The sequence below is a fragment of the Calliphora vicina genome, chromosome 4 (genome assembly GCF_958450345.1).
Source record: "Calliphora vicina chromosome 4, idCalVici1.1, whole genome shotgun sequence".
Classification (NCBI taxonomy): domain Eukaryota; kingdom Metazoa; phylum Arthropoda; class Insecta; order Diptera; family Calliphoridae; genus Calliphora; species Calliphora vicina.
The window spans coordinates 109,465,377-109,482,018 of NC_088783.1; positions in this window are offsets into that span (position 1 = coordinate 109,465,377).

Genomic DNA, 16,642 nt, shown 5'->3' on the forward strand with positions numbered 1-16,642 from the left:
TCCCCCACTTATTCTCGCTCTCTTGTTTTTACCTACTCTGAGTTGTTATTATTATTATTACTGTTATCTATATTTGGAAGTGTGTTTGTCACTGAGTGTGCGTTTATTATTGTTTTGTATACCCCAGTAAAGCAAAGTATGTACGTATGTTTTTGTTTATTATTGTTTTTACATTTTTTTTTTTGGTTTCTTTTTGCATACGAAAGCAAATCCAATGAAGTGTTTTATTTTATTTGTTATTGTTGGATTGTAAATTATGCGAATGATTTTATTTTTCTTTGAGTAAGTTGTTGTTTTTACTATTTATGTTACAAAGTTAAACCTTTAATCGTAAACACAATTTAATTAGGGATTAAATATTTATGAGTGAACTAGCTGACCCGGTGCGCTTCGCCACCCCAATTAGAAGAATGAAATAGTACTATTAAGTCTCCATTTGTGAATCTAATTGTAAATGTCTAATTTCATATTTCTGGGTCTATTATTATAGAAAATGCAATAGAAAGTTACTACTAAAGTCACCTTTTGTGAATTCAAATTCATTCAGAATCATGTGTGCCTAATTTTAAATTTTTAGGTTTATTATAAAATATTCAAAAAGTACCATTGCAATAAACAAATAGTAACATTGATTATCACTTTTGAATTTGCATTCACTAAACCATAACCCGTCAAGTTTTAATTTTAAATTTGTATATCATTTCCTATAAGAAGAAATTACAAAAAGTAGCATTCGAATAAAGAAAAAGTACCAAAAAGTCTCCCCCTGAAATTTTAACTCACTTAGGACCATGTATGCTTAATTTCATGTTTTTAAGTCCATTGCTATAGAAAATTCAAAAAAGTACCATTCTAATAAACAAAAAGTACCATGAGGTATCCGCTTGAATTTTCAATCACTTAGGGCCATATACGCTTAATTTCATATTTCTAGGTCCATTATATTATAGAAAATTCAAAAAGTACCATTAGAATATAGAAAAAGTACCAAAAAGCACCCACTTGTAGTTTTCCACTCACTCGGTTCCATATACGCTTTATTTCATTTCATTGTGAAGAAATTATAAAAAGTACCATTCGAATAAAGAAAAAGTACCAAAAAGTCTCCCCCTAGAATTCTCACTCACTTAGGACCATATATGCTTAATTTCATGTTTCTAAGTCCATTGTTATAGAAATTTCAAAAAAGTACCATTAGAAGAACAAAAAAGTACCTATAGTTCAGTTCACACATTTTGGTACCTAAATATTATCCCCTATTCCTAACACTAACTTCACTCAGATACATATCAGCTAACTTTAATGTTGATAACTGAAATAATTTAAAATATTAAAAAGGTACCTTAGGAGAAAAGTACCTATTTCCCTTTTCCTCCTTGAACACCCCTCAAGTTTGAAATTTAAAAATATTTCATTTTGCAAAAGTTGTTTATGTTACAGACATGTCTCAATCGATTAAAATCTGTGTTAATGTGCCCAATAATAAATATGTTTTAAAAAAGTACCAAACTGTTTACCCGGATTTGGCCAAAAATACAGCATGGCATTCGAGTTCCAAATAACAACCTGTTAGTTGATTTTTGTATGAATCCAGGAACCAATGTTAAAAAAATTATCAAAATCGGCTTAATAATTTGCAATAAAATGTATTTCCCCGATTAATCCCCTTTTTGGTACCTTTTTTATCCCCTTGCGGTGGTAAAATATTATTAAAATAATTTTCTGTATCGTGGTGGCAGCTCATAATAAAATATTTGAATGTCTATGTCAAATTATAGAAAAACATATTTTATGAAAAAGTACCAAAAATAAAAAACACTTTTTATCCCTTAAGAGTTCGAATTTCCAAAAAGTACCAAACTCATGTTTTTTATTTTTTGATAAGTAAAGAATACGATTTAAAATTTGTTTCTATGTTTATTGGTTTAAAAGATACATAGGGGCCAAAAAAAATACCAAAATACAGTTTTTACCCGTTTTCTCCCCTAAAAGGTTCGAATTTCGAAAAAGTACGAAACACCTGTCAGCTTATTTTTTAAATGGAGTAACATGCAATTTTAAGTTTTTTTGTATCTTTATTAGTTTTGAAGATATAAGGTTACCGAATTTACCCGTTTTTACCCTTTTTTACCTCCTAAACGTTCGAATTTCCAAAAATCCCTTCTTATCGGATCGTTTTGGGGAGGGAGGAACCCACAGTTAAAATTTCATGATTCTAGCTTCAGTCGTTTGGGCTGTGGGATGATGAATCAGTCAGTCAGTCAGTCAGTCAGTAACGTTACTCTTTTATATATATAGATAATAACAAAATGCATTTATAAAAGGTATATTTCTGATATTTCAAAAAATTTTTACTACAAATAAAGGTATTAAACGAATTTAATTAATAAACTTTTTATAGATTTTCACATGTTTTTTAAGTGGGAAAATAATCCCCATATTCAAAAATGATTAATGAAGTTAGTAAAATTTTACAAAAGGTATTTTATGTGGAACTTTTGTAAGCGCTTTTCAATATGGAAGTTAAAATTTTTCTAATATGTATCATACAAAATACAAAACGATAACTATTTCTAACAAGTAAGAGGACTAAACATTTCTAAGCATTTTAATATATTTTTCTTAAAAATAATTTGTCGACAACATAGTTTTGATGACACACATTTAAAAACTTATAGTATGCATAACTTACTAAGGCGGTTAATTTATGGTTTAATGTTGAAAATGTGGAAAAATTCTGAAAATTTTAACTTTTTTTCAATTCTAATAAAATTTTGTTGCAAATGACTAACAAGTTCTCTACTAATTTCTTGCGAAACTGTTACTATCAGTTATTTTTTATTTTTTATTTTTGATTCATAAACATTTCCATGCTTCATAAATAGTCTCTTTGACCATTTCTTTTGTGACATTATAATGGCGAGAGTTGAATCGTGAATTTATAAATTTGCTCCCAGATTGACTTTTTTATATTTAAACAAACAACAAATAGATTTATTAAAGCTCGCATATATACTGATTCAAATACTGTCAGTCTGTAGCTCTGACTTGCTATGCAATATTTTGCACATAATAAACCACATCTGTATTCAATGACATATTGTTCAAATGTCTGGTTGACAGGACAACTAGCTCAAAAGCTGTTGATGATGCTGCTGGCTGTGGTTTTTGTTAGACAATAAATACTGATTTGCTAGTCTTCCATTAAAACCATGGTCGCTGCTAGTTCGATTCATAGGAAGTAAATGCTTCACTATCATCATCATGTTGCACTTAGACTTGTTGATTTTCCATAGACACAGCAAACGTTCAAAGGGAAAGTGTAGCTATAATAAGTGAACATTAAAATAATTACAAGAATGTGACATTTTTGTGATTATTTTAGAAATGACGTAAACATATTTCAAACATAGTGGGAATATTGTTTAATATGGACTAATTTTAAGCTAAAATTAACTCAACATTTTTCTTAATATTCTTTACTCCTACAAATGGTTACTAATAATGAAATAAAATTCCGAAAATTTTCCTTATTAATTAATGTTTTCTGTTGATTTATTTATTTCATTTCTAAGAACTGAAAAAAAACAGATTCCATTGATTTTCATAAAATAAATTTCAATTGATTTATGAATCATGAGCATCGTGGCGTATGATTGTTATTAATTAGTAGGTTTCTTCGATTAAATTGCTTTAGTTTAAAAACCATTAATATGATTTAAAATATTGTAATCTTACATTGAAGCCAACTGTTTAATAACATTTAAAGAATTTCTTAAACAAAATTGTATTAATTCATTCAAATTTAATTTCATCCATTTTCCACAAACCCAAATACATTCACCAAACCCCAACTCATTTGTCGGATGAACTATTTTTAAATATATTTTTCCATAGGTGGCCTTTGTTGTGTTTTCATTCTTCTTGTTTCCTTAAAAAGGCTGGAAATTTTTTTCGTCTACATTGTATTTAATTTCTCTGCCAATTTAGCATATTTTACTTAAACGAGTGTAAAAGTTCGAGTATATGTCAGTTTGTTTATGTTTCAACCGAACATTTTCAATGTTAAGCATGCAGCCTCCAACTCAAACAATTGCTGCTGATACACAACTGAAATCATTGTGGCAGCAGTATGTATATATAGCGAGTTGCAAGTTCTTTACAACTTTCCACTACTAAGACAAATATAGTTAAAGTACACTTACACATTCACTCATACACCCACATTCACTCCTACACCTTTTTACATAGAAATGCTCTCTGCCGTAATTATATACCTACTTTTATGTTTAGCGTTGTATATACATTGAATTGTATACACTTAACAAGCCCACTTCCGTTTCCATGAATTGAACGTAAAAATGTGCAATGCACTTATACAGGAAAATACACACATTTCACATGCAACACTACTGTGAAAATACATCAACAATACGAAAAAGTATATTGTTTTACCTATTTGCATTTTACCACAAAACTACCTTCTCGCTTTTTAAAATATTTTGATATGTTGAAATGAAGAATAGTTTTTAAAGAATTGTTCACACATTTACTCACTTACGATTACTGCTTATTAGACATGCTTTTAATTGCTATTTAATAAAAATATAATATTTATTTTCAATAAAATTTTAGTTCATAACAATCGTTTTACAAATAAAAAAGTTATAAACTAATTTCCAAAATATGTCATTTAATAAAATTAATCATACGTCTAGTAGTAAAAAAATATGCACCAAATGTCCACCAAATTCCAACCGTTTTTTCTTAATAATATTTAACAAATATGAATTCTAGAATATTAGCTTTCAGAAAAGATCAATGTTCAAAAAATTGGTTTGCGAATAAACAGGTCATGTAATAGTTTCCAAAATAAGCCTAGAATTAATATTAATCATACGCTCAGTGGGTCAACATGTTAAATTAATTTTTAATTCTAAATTACTAAATCGATCGTTATGAAATTTGGATGATCCATATAGAATAAGCTACGCTTGCAGCTGGTGCAAATGGATGTCTACAGTAATGTGAAGACAATCTAAATATATAAAAAAAAACGTTACTGACTGACTGAATGACTGACTGACTGATTCATCATCCTACAGCCCAAACGACTGAAGCTAGAAAAATGAAATTTTAACTGTGGGTTCATCCCTCCCAAAAATGATCCACTAAGAAGGGATTTTTGGAAATTCGAACGTTTAGGGGGTAAAAAAGGGTAAAAACGGGTAAATCCGGTAATCTTATATCTTCAACTAATAAAGATACAAAAAACCTTAAAATTGCATGTTACTCCATTTAAAAAATAAGCTGACAGGTGTTTCGTACTTTTTGGAAATTCGAATCTTTTAGGGGAGAAAACGGGTAAAAACTGTATTTTGGTACTTTTTTGGCACCCTATGTATCTTTTAAACCAATAAACATAGAAACAAAATTTAAATCGTATTCTTTACTTATCGAAAAATAAAAAATATAAGTTTGGTACTTTTTGGAAATTCGAACCCTTAAGGATAAAAATTGTGTTTATTTTTGGTACTTTTTCATAAAATATGTTTTTCTATAATTTGACATAGACATTCGAATATTTTACTATGAGCTTCCACCACAATACAGAAATTTATTTTAATAATATTTTACCACCGCAATATGGATAAAAAAGGTACCAAAAAGGGGATAAAATCGAGAAAATACATTTTATTACAAATTATTAAACCGATTTTGATAATTTTTTTAACATTGGTTCCTGGATTCATACAAAAATTAACTAACATGTTGTTATTTGGAACTTGAGTATTTTAGGTGTATTTTAGGCCAAATCCGGGTAAACAGTTTGGTACTTTTTTTAAAACATATTTATTATTGGGCACATTAACACAGATTTTAATCGATTGAGACATGTCTGTAGCATAAACAACTTTTGCAAAATGGAATATTTTTAAATTTCAAACTTGATGGGTGTTCAAGGAGGAAAAGGGAAATTGGTACTTTTCTCCTAATGGTACCTTTTTAATATTTTAAATTATTTTACTTATCGACATTAAGGTTAGATGATATGTATCTGAGTGAAGTTAGTGTTAGAAATAAGGGATTATATTTAGGTACCAAAATGTGAGAACTGAATTATAGGTACTTTTTCATTCTTCTAATGGTACTTTTTGAATTTTATATTACAATGGACTTAGAAACATGAAATTAAGCATATATGGTCCTAAGTGAGTGAGAGTTCTAGGGGGAGACTTTTTGGTACTTTTTCTTTATTCGAATGGTACTTTTTGTAATTTCTTCACCAATGAACCTAGAAGGATGAAATAAAGCTTATATGGACCCAAGTGAGTGGGAAACTACAAGTATATGTGGTCCTAAGTGAGTGAAAATTCAAGGGGATACTTCATGTACTTTTTCATTATTCTAATGCTACTTTTTTGAAATTTCTCTACCAATGGACTTAGAAACATGAAATTAAACATATATGGTCCTAAGTGAGTTAGGATTCTAGGGGTAGACTTTTTGGTACTATTTCTTTATTCGAATGGTACTTTTAGTAATTTCTTCACCAATGAATTTAGAAACATGAAATAAAGATTATATGGACCCGAGTGAGCGGCAGACTTAATAGTACTATTTCTTTCTTCTAATTGGGGTGGCGAAGCGCACCGGGTTAGGTAGTCAATTATAAATACTATTGTCCATCAAAATTTACTTTAATGTGTGAAACAAATTTTGAAGAGGTTGTGAAGTTTGCAAATATGAAGTATGTTTATATTCCTAAGAGTTAATAACCAAATTAATATAAATGCGGAACTTCAATTACTATTTATTATATTTAGGCCATTTTGTTTGAAAACACCTTTTACCTAAAACTAGGCCACACTTTTGTCAGTCTTTATTGCTAGCTTTTATAATCAAAATAAATATTTGTTTTTGTATTAGTAGCTTAAAGCCTAGTATTTAACATTTATAACTATATTTTAAATATAAAGTAAACAAACAAAATAATTTTACTAATAATAATATTGTGGTATAAATATTATTGTACTTTTTAATTCGACCATGAATTAAAAACCACAAAAGAAATATTTTTGCTATAATGTTTTTCTCTCTCTTGTTTTAAAGATTTTGTTGTTGCTGTTGTGCCACAATGACCTCAATAGTGGGTATAATAGATTTAAGAAAAAAATCAATTGCATTTTATTCTACTATTTTTTCTAAGTGAAAAATTAAATATTAATTTACTATTGTAAAAGAAAAGGATTTTTTAATATTTCAGTTTCTCCTAGATTTGCGTGTATATATGGAAGTATGCCTAAAAGTAGGCTGTACAGAAAGTAGATTACAGCTTTAACCCTCCGTTAGTAGCAACTGATCTGGTTGGTATTTTTTGATAAAAATATATTTTTACTGCAATTTTATTTTTATTATTCTTTTAAATACTTTGAATTTAATATTGTTTTTATGTTTTCGAAATTAAAAGTGAAGAGATTATTTTCAAATGCGCCTTTCTTATCTCGATTGAAAATGATCGCGACTTACGTATGATAAATAACTTTCCCAGCAATTAAGCAAGTAGTCAATATATCCCTTATATACAGTAATTGTCACTAATGTCTGATCTGTTGGCTGACTCCAATTTATATATTTTGGGTCATTAGACACGCATATGCTCTTTGTAGTGCAGCGAGAAGTCAAGTGGTTACTTTATACATCCCAGGTAAACTAGCGTTAGGTCAATTGTAATTTAAGTGTCTCTAAGTTATCAAGGGTGTATGCACTTTAAACGTTTATTTCGTACTACACTTTTTTGTGATTAATAGTTTTATACAAATTGAGCTGATAAAATTCTGACACAGTTTATTTTCTTTTTACTTAAGTATACTGACATTCCATGTAACCGAGCGTGAAGTCTCTAAGTAACTTAGGGTGTAGTCACTTGATACAAACCACATCTAGTACCTGGATTTGTATTAAGGAGTCTTAAATAAATAAAATGAACTTTCGAAAATTTAATTAAATCATTACCTCAGATTCCATTCCTTTTTAGCCTACTGTTTTCTCTGCATAAACTTTGATGCTAAAACTACTTTACCAATATGTCAGTCGTTCAACTATTCAGATTCTCAATATATATATGGACACTTTTTAACAATATATGCAACAGAAAAAGTAGCACAAATGTCAATTAATTGAATGACAAATACATTGGAAATACACACATATGTATGCAAGATATAAAAGAAGGCTAATCAAGTTGATTTTACCTCTTGCCTTTCTGTATCCTCAACTTTTTTGTATGAATCATGGTTGTATAAGACAATTTTTTATTTCATTTTAATATAAATAGTTTTGTACAAAAAATCAAAAAAAGATGTCTGATATAGTTGACACATTTACGGGTAAAAGTTTGAATAAATAATCCAAACATTTCATTCATAGTTCGTTTATTGTTTTTTTCTGAAAATATATTTTTGTAAATTAAGTAATTATTATTTAATCTCAAAAGACAAATCATTCAAAATAATGCTGAAAAGTTGCATAATTTCAGGAGAATTTTTTTTATTAATTCTATAGCATACATTTGGGTTAACTATTTTAATACATTAATTAAAAAGTTTAATTTTTTGAAAATTTAGCTGTAGTATATTATTTAGTTTGGTTTTATTATATTCGGGGAATAGAAAAGTTGTCTATGTTAAAATTATTACACAGTTTTTGTATAATTTATGAATATTAATGCAGAAAATTTCCAACAAAGTTATTTGAAGGATGGAGATTGAGCGAAAAATAATTTTAATTAAAACAAAAAATGCAAATTAAATAGTCTTTGCTTGCTTTTTAATCGATTTAACTGTTTTGACACATTACTTACTTTTTACCAAATTTTTAACAACCTCTTAAACATACAAAAGAGAAGTTCAACCCACAAAATGAAATATAAAACGATTTAGCCGCTCGTTTTCACAATTTTTTCTTGCATTTTTCTGCACAAAAAAGTTATACAAGTTTTTGACATTGCCATGTACTCCTTAAGTTATGCAGCTTTTTATTTTTGTTTAATTAACATATTTAAAATATGCAGTGTTCAGAAGTGTTTAAATACTAGTTTAGATGCTTCGTCAGTAGTAGGACTAAAAGAAAAATTTTAAAGAGGAAACAGCTCAATAGCAGCTGCCAATATTAATGGCAAATGTATACAGAAGTTTTCTTGCATTCAACTTAAAATTGCACTATAAAGTTAAAATTATGATGAGGAGGAAATACTTTTACTTTAGTTTATGTTATTTATTCAGTTGCATTTATTTTAATTAAATTGTTGAAATTTGTTTGTGTATACCAATAACAGGCCTAGTTTCAATCAAACTTTATTTTCATTTTATTATTTACGCCCATAAGTATGCAGTGATTTGTATATACTGTTTTCTGTTTGGTTAAATTTGTCTGGAAAATTTATTTAATTAATTGCAATTCTGTAATATTACATGATTTGTGGCTATTTTATATTACTCTTGTATTTAAAAGTAATTTACAAATGTTTTACGGTTTTAATTTAATTTAATTTAATTTAATAAATTTGTTTAATTTTTTTAGCATTTATATTAAAAACCATTTGCCAGCTACTGTGGTCTGGAGTATAGAGTAAAAACCATGGTAGTGAAAAGTACATAAAGAAATAATTGATATATTGTAAACCAGAACAAATAATTTAAATGAATAATGGTCAATTAGGGTAAAAGGTCGAAAAAATCTCATTTAAATAGTTAATTGTTTCATTTATTTGTTTTACGAGTAAAAGGAAAGCAATAAAGAGGAAAATAATAAAACAGGGGTGTCAAATTCAACTTGATATAGTTATAGTAGGTTAAGGAATTTATAAGTAGAGGGGTTTGTTTTAAAATAAACTGTATGAGAATTATTTGTGATTAAATGGGGCTTCATCAACCTCAAGAGGAGGATTAGAAACAATGTTCGAAAAGGCTTAACTGCAGCTTTGTAAATGTCTGCAAGAGGGTTTACAATTTATATAAAGAAAGAAATCTCCGGTGTTGTTTATATTCATCTTGAATTAGCTTATTTTCAAAATTTCATAATTTATTGCATTACTTCAAATTCAGTTTTTGTTATTGAAAAACTCTATAATCATAAATTATTTAAAAGAAAATTAAATAAATTACATGAAACAAGGTTTTTATATAATGTTAAATATATTTTAACATATTTATTGTTTTGTAAAGTCAACAAAATAAATATTTGAATATAACACAATTATATGTATTATTTATTTAAAGCATTTCTGTTTTATTGTTTTTTTTAATTTTTATTTTAACATTAATTAAGTTAATTAAACAGTTTTGTGATTAATTGAAACACTATAAATAAAATGAGTATTAATTAAGGCTTAAATGAGACGATATAAGGAAAACCGAAAAAAAATGTGTGAAAATAATATTTAGAATTACTTTGAAAGTAAATTTTTAATTAGGCTTAAGTTAATTTTATTATAATTTTAATAGTGTTAACAGTTGGTAAATATATAGAAATATAAAATGTTGCTTTAGTAAATAATGAAATTTCACATAGTCAATGCCGATGTGTTTTTGAATTGATTTGCATTTACATGGGCACGTACTTGGAATGGAGAATTGGGCGGCTTCCAAAAGTTCCTCACTTCGTTCCTCCAAAATTTAAAAAAAAATCATCAAAAATGCAGTTCTTATCCGAATGTCACGGAGCAGGCATGTAATTACTCTATGATCTTGATGCTATTGTTCCTACTTCTGAGGAGAAATTGATCTAAAGAGCAGCAAAATGCTGTTCTGATCTATGTGTTTGAAAGGACTTATGTTCACGAACCATGGACCAGGTGCAGTCTCGGTTGAAAAGATATTCCATAGGAGTTTTCTTTTGAAAACTGTAGATGTTCATCGGATAACGTCGATTAGGTCCGACCTATAACATGCCTATATGAAAAGTTGAACGGGTAATTCCGTGGAGTACATTAAACAAATTATATATTAGCTATCATCTTGGGCTTAGAGAAAAGGTTAGAGAAAAATCTGATCAGCAGTTTATTTTCCTTTACTATAGGTGTACTGACTGCAGAACTCCACAAGGTGATTTTCTAACAGCTCTACTGAGGAGTCTTGCCATAAATTCATTACATGTGAAGTTAGATACTTTAAGAATAATACGACTGTTGCGAATGCGGTTGGTGTCTTCGTGGCAGCGTCTGGAAAATATCTGGACATTACCTCGCAATAAAAAGATACAGAACTCCGGCCGCTCCCTGATTGGAGCACCAGGAGAGCACTTAGTTTCAAAACTGAAATTGTAGTCTTCTCGAGGAAATACAAGATCGTCAGATTTCCACTACCCTACTGAGTAGTTAAATGGAAAGTAGTGGTAGTTATTCCAGATTTTAAGATAGTGGTTAAGATCGTTGAGTTCATTCACTTGTTTAGAAGGCCTTATGAAAAACCAGGAGCTTTTCCGCATAGTTGTTAATCCCATAACATTGTTTTTGGATATTTCTTGGCAGATTTATCCTTCATAGATCCTTTTAAAATTGTCTAAGTACCTTGGCATTAATGATTACAGGAGATATTCGTATCGCTCCATCTAAAGCTTTCTTTGGATTGCTTATTTGTGTTTCTGTTGACCTTATGACCAGAAGCTTAGCTACTAATGCTGCCTTAAACTTGATACTACTCTACCGTATTAGACACTAGATAGAGTGATGAACAATATTGATTAATGCACTGCCAGACCCTTCTTCGAAAAGCGCTTTAAAGTCTCAATCACGGATGCAAGATCTGAATGGCTAAAATCACTCCAAGACAACTTAAATGTGTGATCTCACTGATAACTCGAAGTCGAATGTGATTTTGAAATGCAGTGTTCTTCGAGCTGAGTTCTTATACGTGAAGTAAGCAGAGAACTATCTCAGTTTTTACATTGATCTATCGTCTATACGAAATTTGTGGCATAGTTTTTTCTGGGTATCGAAATGCAAAAAAATATTCCTGTATGGGTTTATTTGACAAAAGAGGAATCACATTCATTGATGAGGTTGACCGATTGAATACCATTACGTGTAAAGTTGATCGACAATACTGATAAACTGATAAAACATACTGATAAACATTCTAAGTGAGCTACTACGGAATGTATTGTCTAGTGTTCATCGAACACTGAGTATCTTTTATAAAGATACATGCATGAGTTTTCACAATGAAAAAGAGGAGGACGCTGTGAAGAATCTCTTCCGTCAACAGTCATCCTCTGCTGACCTGAAATGGAAATGTTGGGCGACTTATTTTTGCACTACCAAACGATAGTCAGAGGTTTGAAAACCTTCATAATTTTGGTAGAAGACTTAGGGCACTGCTACACGTTCAATATATATTGACCACGAACCAGTATCGCGATATTTATTGAACGTGTAGCATGCAGTATTGATGGATCGCGATCCAAATAGCAGAATAACCTAATTTTGCGTGATCCATTACAATGGATCGCGATCCAAATATCACAATATATATTGAACGTGTAGCAGTAAAATCAAGCTGATCAGATATGATATCACAATGGACCCGTGTAGGTCCAAAGTTTGTCACTCTTAAGAATGACTGCTTGCTTAACATAAACTAAAAATTTAGGTTATAAGCAAATTTAAAAAAAAAAAACAAGTAAGAGTGCTATATTCGGCTGTGCTGAATCTTATATACCCTTCACCAAATTATACTTCAAAATTTTAAATATTTTTAGGTAAACAAAATTAAATTTTTTTTCCAGTCGTTTTTTTCATTTTTTGGAAAAAAAATTTTTTCGATTGTTTTTAAATTTTTTTTTTTAAAATTTTAAAATTTTTTTTTGTTTTTTCAATTTTTTTTGTGAAAAAAAAATTCGGGTTAAAATTTTTTTTTTCCGATTTTGACCCATTGTAGGTCCAACTTACTATGATATTATATACGTCGTTGCAAATGTCTTTGAAATATCTATCATTAGATATCCGTATTATCTATATTAATGTCTTAGTAATACAGATATAAGTAAAAAATAGGTCAAAAATCGTCTTGGTTTTTTCCTCATATCTCAGCCATTTGTAAACCGATTTTGCTGATTTTAAATAGCAAAATTCTCGAAAGCATGTCTGACAGAATTATTGAAGATTTGGATCCCGAAGATATCTGGGGTCTTCAGAAAATTGATTTCAACAGACAGACAAAAGACAGACGGACATGGCTTAATCGACTCCGCTATATATAAGGATCCAGAATATATATACTTTATAGGGTCGGAAATGAAAAATGTAGAAATTACAAACGGAATGACAAACTTATATATACCCTTCTCACGAAGGTGAAGGGTATAAAAACAAGTATGAAAGTATGGTTGGTCAAGCCCGACCATATAATACCCTACACTAAGTAAAAGAGCAACAACATTTTTCTTTTAAAATTTCAATAATTTATATTTTTGAGTGATTTTCGGAAGTCGGCCTTGTATGGGAGCTATGAACAATTATGGACCGATCACCGTGAAATTAGGTCGTGTGATTTACGTCTATATTGAAGTTAACTATGGTGAATTTTGTGTGTTTACCAACATTTTTAAGCGATTTATGCACGTTAAAGTGATTTTCGGAAGCGGGTCTATATGGCAGCTATGACTAATTATGGACCGATCGTAACAAAATTTGGTGACATGAATTTTGTATATATAAAACTTATTTGGAGCGGAATTTGTGGAGATACATATATAAATGAAACATTTATGACTGATAAAGTCCAATTTCGGAAGGACATTTGTATGGGGGCTAGGTGAAATAATGAACCGATTTCAGCCAGTTTTAATAGGCTTGGTCCTTGGGCCGAAAAAATAATATGTACCAAATTTTATCGAAATATATCTTCAAAATTGCGACCTGTACTCTGCGCACAATGTTTACATGGACAGACAGACGGACGGACATCGTTTAATCGAATCAGAAAGTGATTCTAAGTCGATCGGTATACTTTAATATTTTTGGGCGTTGCACACATCTGCACAAATGCATAATGCCCTCCCGACTATGGTGGTGTAGGGTATAAAAATCATTAAATTCTACACATTTGTTACTGCTTGTTATGAGTTAAACTCACCGTAACATATTCGATGGCTTAAATTGTTTTGAAACATAAGTACTATATTGCTCTATTTAAAATATAAATTGGTGTGTTTTATTTACTCCAAATAATAATTATGCATTCATAAAATGTTTCCCACTGCTCACAAGTTTATTTGTATCTAATTAATTTTTCATAATGCAATTGTTCCACTACACTGTCTGTCTGTATATCATTTCAATTCCCACAACGTTTTTAGTCATTTAGTTTAAAATATTATTTCCGTATGCAGTTTTTCATTTCAGCAGTTGTGTCAATAAAATTTCTGACACGCTGCCACTCTTATATTCAATACATGAATATTTAATGTATGTTTGTTTTAACAAATAAAATAAATAAAACCCCTAAATGTATGCTAACGAGTAATTATGGTAAAATTATTGAGAATTGTATGAATAGTACGGTAAATTAGAGAGGGAGAGAAAGATAATTTGCATATGTAAACGTAGAGTTTTATTTTGTCCTTTTTTTGTAAAATTCAAGTGTTGTGGGAATTTGTTTTTATACATTTTTAATGAAAAAAAAAAAATAAATGATAAAAAATTAAAAAAAAAATAATTTTGGTTTGGTGGCATGGAAAATATACAGACAAAAGATTTAATTATTTCGAATATACACACAATTAAAATTTTAACAACAGTTTTTTACACACAACAATTTTGTGTAAAAAACTAATAATTAATTATATTCTTATTGTTTACATATTTTCTTCTCTCTCTAATTAATTAAATGGTTTTCATTTTCATTTTATTATTGAAATATAATAAAATTTTCCTCTTTCTTGCTAAAAGTAAAAGATTTTCTTTTAAATATCATTCCAATCTTATTGTCACATTACTTTTTATAATTTAATTTCATGTGAATCATATTGTCTTGCCTGGTGTTTAAATTTAATAACAAATGAAAAAAATATATAAAACCCCAACAGGAAACAGCATCAAATTGTGTATTGTCTCTTATTTCTCTGTCAAATAGTAAGAAATACAAATTTTATTTAAACTGTATATAAATGTAATTTCAAAGAATATTTTTTCAGTTTCTTTCTACTTCCTGTAATATTTGGTTTTTTATTCTTTGCTTTATTTCCAAATAAAAACCCAAACATTTTCATCCTGTGTAAATTGGAATTTTTATTTTATTTTTTGGGAAATTTTTTGTTTACAATAGCTGGTAAACGTAGCCAGGAATATGTGGGTAGTTTTGGTGAGTATATATTTGGAGCACTGCTGCCAGGGCCATGACAAAAACATTGTGTTTGACCAAACAGAATAAAAGAAAAATGAAAAAATAACCGACATTACATTTAAAATATAGACTTACGTACATTTGCAAGGAGTAAAAGTATTAATACTAGCCTGGTAACTTTTATTGGAAAATAGAGATAAATTAAAATGAAAAATATTGCGTTGATAAAAACTGTACTAATACTATAGAAAATATGGAAAATAAAAAAAAAATCAATTGCGGATTTGGTTAAAAATTTTGAGATTTAAGAATTTTGGCAGGGTAAATAGAAAACGATGAATCAAGGAAAAGTAACATAAAACTATCACCTGGGGAAACGTAATTATTGAATGTTATGTAGATAAAAATATAACTGTTAATATATGATTTTCAATACAAAATTGTCGAAAAATAAAAATGGGAATTCAAGGCGAGTATTTGGAAATGTGCAATTTAATACGGGGACACACAATATCAATATTTTGATATGCAAAGAGATAAAAATATAAATTCTTCTAAAATCAAAATGGAGATTTTTTTAAAGATTTTCAGAATCAAAAGCTTTTAGCTGTGGAAACGCAAAATCCATAACTTTAATCAGATAAAAATAGAAATATTATTAATGTTTTCCAAAAATGTTCCTTAACCCTCCGTTACTCGCAACTGATCTGGTTGATACAGGCAAACATTTTTTTATTGTAAATTTTTTATTCATTCTAAATTTTAAGCTATTTTTTGATAAAATAATATTTTTACTGCATTTTTTTTGTATTGTTCTTTCAAATACATTGCATTTAATATTGTTTTCATGTTTTCGAAATAAAAAGTGAAGAGATTATTTTCAAAGGCGCCTTTTTTTATTGATATCAATTTGATTAGTTTGACTAGTCTCGATTGAAAATGACTGCGACTAACGGAGGGTTAAATAAAAACAAGTAAGAGAGCTATATTCGGCTGTGTCGAATCTTATATACCTTTCACTAAATTATACTTCAAAATATAAATTTTAAATATTTTTAGGTAAACAAAATTAATATTTTTTTCCAAAGTTTTTTCATTTTTTGAAAAAGAAAAAAATTTCGAATTGTTTTTAATTTTTTTTTATTTTTTAAATTTAAAATTTTTTTTTTTTAAATTTAAATTTTTTTTTTGTTTTTTCAATATTTTTTTTTTAATATCGAGTTACAGGTCCAACTTACTATAGTCTTATATGTATATGTATGTCATTGCAAAGGTCTTTGAAATATCTATCATTAGAT